This window comes from Salvelinus alpinus, chromosome 6 (assembly GCF_045679555.1).
Source record: "Salvelinus alpinus chromosome 6, SLU_Salpinus.1, whole genome shotgun sequence".
Classification (NCBI taxonomy): Eukaryota; Metazoa; Chordata; class Actinopteri; order Salmoniformes; family Salmonidae; genus Salvelinus; species Salvelinus alpinus.
Genome location: NC_092091.1, coordinates 18,316,956 through 18,327,094, shown reverse-complemented (window position 1 = coordinate 18,327,094; position 10,139 = coordinate 18,316,956). Strand labels below are relative to the sequence as shown.

The window sequence follows — 10,139 nt, the reverse complement described above, 5'->3', positions numbered from 1 at the left end:
ACTGATCATCTATTACGGTCAAATAAATCAAGTTGACTGAATTTAGTTGTTTTAAAGTCAATAATATACGTCAAAGGAAGTATTCAAATGTTTTTTCGGCATTAGGCTATAATGCGAATAGCAACTGCTAACAAATGTACGTTTACACTATGTGTACTGCTACTAGTAGTAGGGTACATAAATTAAAACCGATTGCAGAGATCAGACATAATGCCCTTGCAATTAGAAGTGAAGAAAACATTTGGGTTTTGGCGCATGGAGAGATTCCGGTCGTCCTCATCTCGAGGTAGCCTATGTAGTCGTGACACACATGAGAAGGGACACTCATAGCTGGTGCAAGCAGTCAGACTTCATTTCTGTCAATCGACCAAGTTCAAGAAACCTCGCAGATCCGAAAATGTTCACGGTCCTCTCTTCAACTTGAATTTTAAAATGATTTGATTACATATTACACGCACAATGACTGTTCCATGCAGTTTGATAACAATTATGAGTTTGATGTACCACACGGAATCGAGGTGTTCACCGACTTCTTACTATACTGTTGAATTCGTCGATACCCTGGTATTTTCATCGATAGTGAAGAATCTCAGAAGAGGCACACAGCTTCTGAAGTATTACCAAGAAGAGGCAGCTCTGAAATGCAGCCGAAACTGTTGCCTTACGAGACATTGTAAGTTTACTGTATTTGTTCAGTTTTGCATTTCATCTGCACTGTCCAACACTGGAGAGCTGCATCCTCAGCCACAGATACTTTATCCTGTACATCACAAAAGGTGAGCCTCCATATGATACAATTTAGACACTGGAACTAAGTTGTAGGCTACTTTAGTGTTTGTTTCTATAATAAAACAAGACAAACAGCTGTTTATTTCTGCTAATAAAACATTTAAAAAGCTTAATCATGTACTTATTGAAAACCATGTATAAACTCCGTTATAGCGTACATTGAGATGGTAGCCTATAGGCTTCAGTGAGATGACCCATCACCTGCTACACAGTTTGACTGTGGGGTTAGTTTTCTTGTCTCATTCTGGTGTGTGTCCTGACCTGTTGGTGTTTGGGAAGTACTCTACCTCCAACGTGCGGGTGTTACCCCACCTCTACACCGAAGTCAATGCCTCAGAGACCCTGGCCTCAGACAAGCACCAGTTCAACTGACCACCACCCCGTAGCCCTGGTTAGAAGCAGGGCAGGATGCCCAGCACCACCATCACACCCCAGAGCTCTACTCAGGGCACGATTCATCATCACATCCACCCCATCCACCGTAATGCTCACCTTGGGGACCTATGCCCCCACCACAGCTGCCCCCTACATCACCCAGACCAAACATGCCTATCCAGGGGTGGTCTGAAAAGACCGGGGACCATTAGTGGTGTAGATAGTCCTGCAACTTATTTTCATGTAACTGTATCGCTAACTATATTTGTGTTCTTGGAGAGATGAGCTGCATGGAGAATGAATTGAAGCACATGTCAAAACTGTAAGATCAAATTTGCTGAGGATTGTGGTTACCGTTGTGAGGTAATAGCTTGAGACTTGGAGTAACTGCTGATGCATTTTGTGGTCACTTGCCTCAAGATTTTAATTTGATAAAATAAAAAAAAATGGCACATTGTTGAATGCGTCCTTTCAGTAGGGTGCTTCTCTTTCTCTCCCTTAGCCAGAGGGGAGAAGGGGATGGGGTTGAAGCCACGAAGGAGGTGAAGGGGGGCTGGTTGGTAATACAGTAAACATCTGTTCAATGATGTAAAAAGCACTTGTTTAAATAACATTAAGAACTTAGCCCAAATTTCCAAACTTGACAAAAATAACGCTTTTCATTTGTTTTACATTGGATAATAGCATAACATGTATTGGATAATTGTATTACAGAAATATTAAGAGGTCAATTTGTCAAATATTTCACAAAAGACAGTTACAGGCATCAAATGCTGTGTGGTGAAATCAGAGAGGTTGGTCTCATTGCACCAGTCAACATCAGGGTGTAGAAATTACATTCTGGTCTTTGTACTACACTACCTTTAACTACACTGTCCCACGATTGGACCTGAAGTGATAACGCTTCAAAACTGTTCACATGGTGAGAAGGTGGCTGTGCTTAAAACAGTCAGTTGCTTAAACTATGCTTAACACAACCACGTGATGTCTTCCTGAGCCAAAGAGGGGGGTTTAGGTGTCCCGAATATTGAGTGGATTTACGCTGCTACCAGACTGACTCACCTGTTGAACATTCTTAATATAGTGACGATGTGACAGTTAGGGAGTTAGCCAGAGTCTCCCTACTTCTGGACCTATGGAGGTTCCACTGGCCAGGGACACAGGACAACTTCCTGGGCTTAAGGATTAAGGCCAATGGAAAATTGAACACTCGTGATGTGGTTTTGTAGTCTGGTCCGACTGGCTGGACCTCAATGACCTGTGGAACTGGACTGGAGTTCAGGTGGACACGGACTGATATGCAAACTAAGCCAGTGACTTCCTCTGATGCAGTTGTGGTAGATTGCGGTGTTGATGTGGAGGCTTCTGTCACCCATGATGGAACATCTCATCCTACATCCAGGACAACACTCCTCGGTATTAGACGGATGCAGCTACTGCAACACTGGACTGAGGCTGCAGGGGAAACTCACTGCTCTGGACTGTGCTAATCACCGTCTCCCATTCCATGTACCAGAATGCTGCCATTGGCGAGGACATTCTCACCTTTACTGTTAAGGCTGCAAGTTCTACCAACAAAATATAATCTAGCATTCTGGTACCTTGCAAACCATGAGCCATTTTGTATTCTACATGAGTCAAATTTAATGGAGTCCATTGTTGTTGTGAAGGGCTGTTGTTCATACAAGGATTTGTACATTGCTTGACATGACACGCCTTGTTGACCTGCTAGCCAGCGAGGTGAGACAGTCTCACCAACAGCACACATGCAGAAACATTGTTGTGTAAGGGGGAAGCTGGTTTGATGTTGATGTGTTTTCATGTGTGCCAACTACTCCAGATATTGTTGTTGTGGGGAGGAGACGCTCATTTTGGAAGTGGGCTGCTCATTTGACGGCTACATGGAGCAGACCTTTGCTGAGAAGCTTGCTTAAATACCAGTCCCTTGTGGCACACCGGAACAGCCTCGGGTGGAGGTGATGCTGGTTGCGCTGATATTTGGCAATCTCGGCCACGTACACAGGCTTGCAGTGCGGGGCCTCCAGATTGAGGGCCTGACAAAAACTAGGGCAAAGCAATTGGCTAAGTACTGCTCTGTTTCAGCTGTTGTGGGCAGCCTAGCTGTATGGAGAAGGAGGTGCTTTCTGTACCTTTGAGTGCCATGCATACAGGGACCTTTGAAATGTTTGGATCTTTTTTTAATAAATTTGATTGGTGGATTAAAATAAAGTATTTAGTGTGTGTGTGTGTGTGTGTGTGTGTGTGTGTGTGTGTATTAGACATATTAGAGGTTCAGTAGTTTCTTCACAGCTTCTTTGTACTGGAGCACGCTGCCCTCACTCTCTCCCTCGTTCTTCAGTCTGGTCACAGAGTCCCTGTACCTCTGGCTTTCCCAGCAGTTCCTCCCTCACCGCCTCTCCCTCCCCTGCTAACCTCATGCGGACCAACGTGGACAGGGCGTTCTTCTGAGAGGGGCGGTTCTCCCAGCTGTACTCCTCCATGTCTGCCACAGTCTTCTCAGACTCCCAGGCCTCCGCTTTCTAGACAGAGTAAGTGGAACAGCACAACATTGTCCGCTACATAAGCTCAAACAAAATGCTAACCAGGATTCATCAGTTTATGACGAAACATTAAGATAAGGGTCTGTGATTGCTCTGTCCCCAAACCCACAATCCCAAGAGGGGCAGTGTGGAACCCCTTGAGTGCCCTGGTCAGTGATGCTCTGCTCTCCTCTCAAAGAGATAGGGTTTCTCCATACGTGGTGCGGAGTTCCTCCATCACAGCCTGTCTCTCTCCGATCACATTCCCCAGAGGACAATAGGCCCGTTGTGTGGGAGCTTAAAGCAGGGGCAGTCACAGCCTCATCAGATCCCCTGCAGCCCTGGTGTTTGGGGTTAATGACCCTCATTACATCTATATGGTTCCTAATATCCAGGCTGGCTGAGGGCCAAGCCCTCCAGCGGACAGGGTGGTAGGATGGGGATGGCTGGAGAAGAGAGTCTCTCCTCTTTAGCCTGACTGTCAGGGTCATTACACCATCTTCACAGGGTCAACTAGTGTTGCAGTCCCTTTCAATCACATCGATTCAGTTAGTTTGCTTTAGAATCGAAGCCATTTGATTCAGCATACAGTAGTTCACGTTTTAATCAATCCTAGTTAAAACAGGTAGGTGACCATTGGTCCGACAGACTCCATATCTACTATTGCTTTCGTCTCCACAGGGTGTAGCCCAGTCAATGAGACGAGGGTGAGGACAGGGCGGCAGGTAGCCTAGCGGTTAGAGCGTTGTGCCAGTAAGGTTGCTGGGTTGAATACCCAAGCCAACAAGGTGAAACATCTGCCGATGTGCCATTGAGCAAGGCATTTAACCCTAATTTGCTCCAGGGATGCAATACTACTATGGCTAACCCTGTAAAACAAGACATTTCACTGCACCTATCCAGTGTATCTGACACATTTTTTACATTTTTTTTTTTTAGACAGTGACGTTGACAGATTAACAGACACCTGTTTTACAGGAGGACATTTGTGGGTTTTATTAATGGAGTGGAGCACAGAGTACTGGAGCACTCAAATAAGAGATGGACAGATGAAATAGTCTCTTGGGGATTGGAGTGCCTCTAGTGCCCAGCAGGGGAGATGGTCCACTACCTGCTGTGCTGGAGGACTGTGCTCTGTCACAGTGGAGCACCGGTTTGGATCAACAGCCCACAGTGGAATTAGCAACAGGCCCAGAGAGTCCGTCTGACTGAGTGAATAGACAGAATCACCCAAGCGGTGGCTAACAAGCGGCCTCTTTGTGGGCTAGCGTTACTACCTGAGCACAGCTTCCCCCGACCGGCGGGCTGCACTGTGCCTTCCACTGTGTATGCAAAGGGCAGCGGACAGTGTTCCGCTTCCTGGCTTGTACGCCATTCCCCAGAGAGTGAGAGAACTCCCAATGGCACAACAGGGAGAGCCATTAAGTCCCTTGTGGCTGTACTCATGTGAAAACAGCCTGTGCTGGTGACCCTGACAGTGGATTTCTCAGGTGTTGGTTGGAGTGCTGTGAATAAGTGGCAGGGTCAGCATCAGATACTGGAGTCTGTTTTCTCCTTTTTAGAGGGGAAACGCCAGTGGTGACAATGCTGCTGTATGCCATCCCTCTGCCTATTCTCCTCATGCCTCCCTTATGGCCTTACTCTTTAACACGAAGGGGAGAAATTAAGATTCACTTGAATAGTGAATCCCTGAAATTACTTGGATGAAAGGCAACAAAAGCCTGTAACGCTCTTTCTATTTACAAAGCCCTAATGTATATCCAAGCCCTTTACCTGTAGGGATGGTTTAAGGTATCATGCATCTCTTTCCTAGTCCATTAGGGGTCTCTGATGCTTTGCACAGTGATGGCCTTGGCTGCCTGACCATCTGTCCACTCACTGTCTACCTATTAGCAGATGGGCTGGCTGGGTGGTGAGGTTAGGCGGAGGATCATGACTACTCAAGCTCTTTGGTACTGACCAGGGTCGCGTTTGGGAGCATGCAACATACTGAACGGAGCAGCTAGACATGTCATGAATAGAGCTGGGAATATATTGTACATCTGACCTTTCCATATTCTGCCCTGCTGAGCACGTCTCTGGACTTGACTAGTCAGAGTAGTAGAATTAGACACTTACCCACGACTCGTGATAGAGGACAGTCAGGAGGTACATGGCATAGTCATAATTCTGCTGTCTCAGAGGGCAGCTGAAGTAGCAAAGGGGAGAAAAGAAAGAAAAAGATTTATCAGAAAAGTGTTAGTTGAAATAAAGCCTCCATTTAAAAGATATTACTGTAAAGCAACTGTAGTGAACACCTTATTGGTAACAGCACATTGAACAACAGGGGTGCTGCTTACCTGTCAGTGGTGATGGTGAGTGTGTGTCTCTTTGCAGTACCTCTCTCCTACCAGTTTAACCATCTTCTTCCTGGCATGTTCGTCCAAGTTCAGACTGGAGAGCTTCACCTGAGTGGACAAAGACACATAAATCTGACATTATAATACTGAAACTTATTGGCTTTGGCAAATTGATTCAAATAAAACCATAAACAATAGATGCAGTCATCCCTCAATCTGAAATAATATGCACTGTGCCACACTAAATGTTGAAACTCTGCAGCGGTAAGTCAGTTAATGTTTAAACTCAAAGTCTACTGAATGGAATTTAAATCATGAAAAATGACAAGCAGATATGGTTCATGCTGCAGAAAACATTCTTCCCCCTTACAGCTTTGTGACAGCTGAAGTTCATGGAAGAGAAGAAGTGAATAATGAGACGTGAAGAGGCTTTTCAGGAGAAGGATTATAGGCTGTTCTCTCGCATTGTTCCAGCACAATGTCAACCAAAACAAAACCTTAAAAAGGTCACATTTCTCATTATTGAGACTAAGACCCTTACCCCCATTGGTCAAATCCCCTTACTTTCATCAGATTAGTCACATAGTTATTCAAAGAGAGGCCATGCTACTGAGTGATCAGTAAGCTCTTTGCAGATCGGGTGGAAAACAAAAGATTACTGCAGGTCTTAACGGACATCGCGCTGCTTGCTTAGCAAGTACCGCTTCCTTCTGATTTGGCTCATACGGACACTCAAACACAGGACCTCTGCCTTGCAAACACATGTAACCACCCTCCTGAAGTGTCTTACAATCAATGTCATGCATTTTCTAAAGCCCTTTTTACAGCAGTTGTCACAAAGTGAAATACAGATACCGAGCCTAAAACCCCAAAGCAATGCATAAGCAGTGGCTAGGAAAAACTCCCTAGAAAGGCAGGAACCTAGGAAGAAACCAGAGAATATTCACGCCTCGGAGAAGCTAGCTATTCGGCAGCGCAAGTGGGAACACTTCAGGCTTAGGAATGGGTTTCACACATACATGTACCTCACATGGGAGAGTTTATACACAAGGCTCGCCATATCACATAACAAGTATATTATAGAAATGTTACATGTACACACGTGTGCATGTTCTACAACTGTATGTGAGAGAGAGAACCGGTTATCACGCGTGTTGACAGGAAATGCGTGTACATACAGTACCTTGCAAAAGTATTCAGATCCCTTGGATTTCTTCACATTTTACTGTGTTATAAAGTGAGATTCAAATTGATTTATCATTTTGTCAACAATTTACACAAAATACTCTGTCAAAGTGGAAGAATGCACTTTTGTTTTTAACATGAACAGAAATGAATTAACTAAAATAGTCATTGCATAAGTATTTCGCTTCCTGAGTCAATACATGTTAGAAATCCCTTTGGCATTGTTTACAGCTGTACATTTTCATGGGTAAGTCTATAAGAACTTTGCACACCTGGATTGTGCAATATGTTCCCATTATTTTTTATTTTTTTAAACTCAAGAATTTACTGTCTACTTGGTAAGCACCTCCAGTGTAGATTTGACCTTTTGTTGTAGGTTATTGTCCTGCTGAAAGGTGAATTCCTCTCCCGGTCTCTGTTGTAAAGCAGATTGAAGCAGGTTTTCCTCTAGGATTATGCTTTTTAATCCTTAAAAAATCCCCAGTATTTGATGATGTTAAGCATACCCATACCATGATGGTACCAACAGGCTTGAAAATTAGGAAGTTACTCAGTGATGTGTTGGATTTACCCCAAACATAAGGCTTTGCATTTAGGCTGTGTATTTTTTGTAGAATTACTTTAGTGCCTTGTTGCATACAACATGCAAGTTCTGTAATATTTATCATCTGTATATTTATATTCTTTTCACTGTGTAATAAATTAAAATGTGAAGAAATCCAAGGGGTCCGAATACTTTTGCAAGGCAATGTATATACAGTGCATTCGGAAAGTATTCAGACCCCTTGACTTTTCCCAAATTTTGTTACGTTACAGCCTTATTCTAAAATGTATTAAAATTGTCCCCCCAATCTATACACAATACATCAGAATGACAAAGCAAAAACTGTTTAGAAAATTTGGCAAACTGAAATATCACATTTACATACACTACCGTTCAAAAGTTTGGGGTAACTTAGAAATGTCCTTGTTTGAAAGAAAAGCACATTTTTTGTCCATTAAAATAACATCAAATTGATCAGAAATAGTGTAGACATTGTTAATGACTATTGTAGCTGGAAACGGCAGATTTAAAAAAAATGGAATATCTACATAGGCGTACAGAGGCCCATTATCAGCAACCATCACTCCTGTGTTCCAATGGCACGTTGTGTTAGCTAATCCAAATTGATAATTTTAAAAGGCTAATTGATCATTAGAAAACCCTTGTGCAATTATGTTAGCACAGCTGAAAACTGTTGCTCTGATTACAGAAGCAATACAACTGGCCTTCTTTAGACTAGTTGAGTATCTGGAGCATCAGCCTTTGTGGGTTCGATTACAGGCTCAAAATTGCCAGAAACAAATAACTTTCTTCTTGTTCTGAGAAATGAAGGCTATTCCATGGGAGAAATTGCCAAGAAACTGAAGATCTCATACAACGCTGTGTACTACTCCCTTCACAGAACAGCACAAACTGTCTAACCAGAATAGAAAGAGTGGGAGGCCCCAGGCAACAACTGAGCGAGAGGACAAGTACATTAGAGTGTCTAGTTTGAGAAACAGATGCCTCACAAGTCCTCAACTGGAAGCTTCATTAAATAGTACCTGCATAACACCAGTCTCAACGGCAACAGTGAAGAGGCGACTCCGGGATGCTGGCCTTCTAGGCAGAGTTCCTCTGTCCAGTCTGTGTTCTTTTGCCCATCTTAATCTTTTCTTTTTATTGGCCAGTCTGAGATATTGCTTTTTCTTTGCAACTCTGTCTAGAAGGCCAGCATTCCGGAGTCGCCTCTTCACTGTTGAAACTGGTGTTTTGAAGGTACTATTTAAATGAAGCTAACAGTTGAGGACTTCTGTTTCTCAAAAACAAGAACATTTCTAAGTGACCCCAAACTTCTGAACAGTAGTGTAAGTATTCAGACCCTTGACTCAGTACATTGTTGAAGCACCTTTGGCAGCGATTACAGCCTTGAGTCTTCTTGGGTATGATGCTACAAACTTGGCACGCCTGTATTTGGGGAGTTTCTCCCATTCTTCTCTGCAGATCAGGTTGGATGGGGAGCATCGCTGCACAGCTATTTTCAGGTCTCTCCAGAGATGTTTGATCAAGTTCAAGTCCGGGCTCTGGCTGGGCCACAACTCCTGCATTGTCTTGGCTATGCGCTTAGGGTCATTGTCCTGTTGGAAGGTGAACCTTCGCCCCCCAGTCTGAGGTACTGAGCGCCCTGGAGCAGGTTTTCATCAAGGAGCTCTGTACTTTGCTCCATTCATCTTTACCTCGATCCTGACTAGTCTCCCAGTCCCTGCCGCTGAAAAACAACCCCATAACATAATGCTGCCAACACAGTTCACTGAAGGGATGGTGCCAGGTTTCCTGCAGACGTGACGCTTGGCATTTAGGCCAGAGTGTTTAATCTTGGTTTCATCAGACCAGAGAATCTTGTTTCTCAGGGTCTGAGTCCATTAGATGCCTTTTGGCAAACTCCAAGCGGGCTGTCATGTGCCTTTTATTGAGGAGTTGCTTCCGTCTGGCCACTCTACCATAAAGGCCTGATTGGTGGAGTGCTGCAGAGATGGTTGTCCTTCTGGAAGGTCTTCCATTTCCACAGAGGAACTCTGGAGCTCTGTCAGTGACCATCGGATTTTTGGTCACCTCCCTGACCAAGGCACTTCTCCCCTGATTGCCCAGTTTGGCCGGGTGGCCAGCTCTAGGAAGAGTCTTGGTGGTCCCAAATTTATTCCATTTATAAAATGGAGGCCACTGTGTTCTTGGGGACCTTCAATGCAGCAGAAATGTTTTGGTACCCTTCCCCAGATCTGTGCCTCGAAACAATCTTGTCTCTGAGCTCCATAGACAATTCCTTTGACCTCATGGCTTGGTTTCTGCTCTGACATGCCCTGTCAACTGTGGGACATTATATAGATGGGC

General features: G+C 44.2%; 1 pseudogene; it reads right to left on the bottom strand.

Moving 5' to 3' along the window:
• Nucleotides 1-1,548: 1,548 nt before the first annotated feature.
• LOC139577987 (small ribosomal subunit protein mS35-like) overlaps nt 1,549-10,139 on the bottom strand; it is a 30,105-nt pseudogene continuing 21,514 nt past the window's right edge.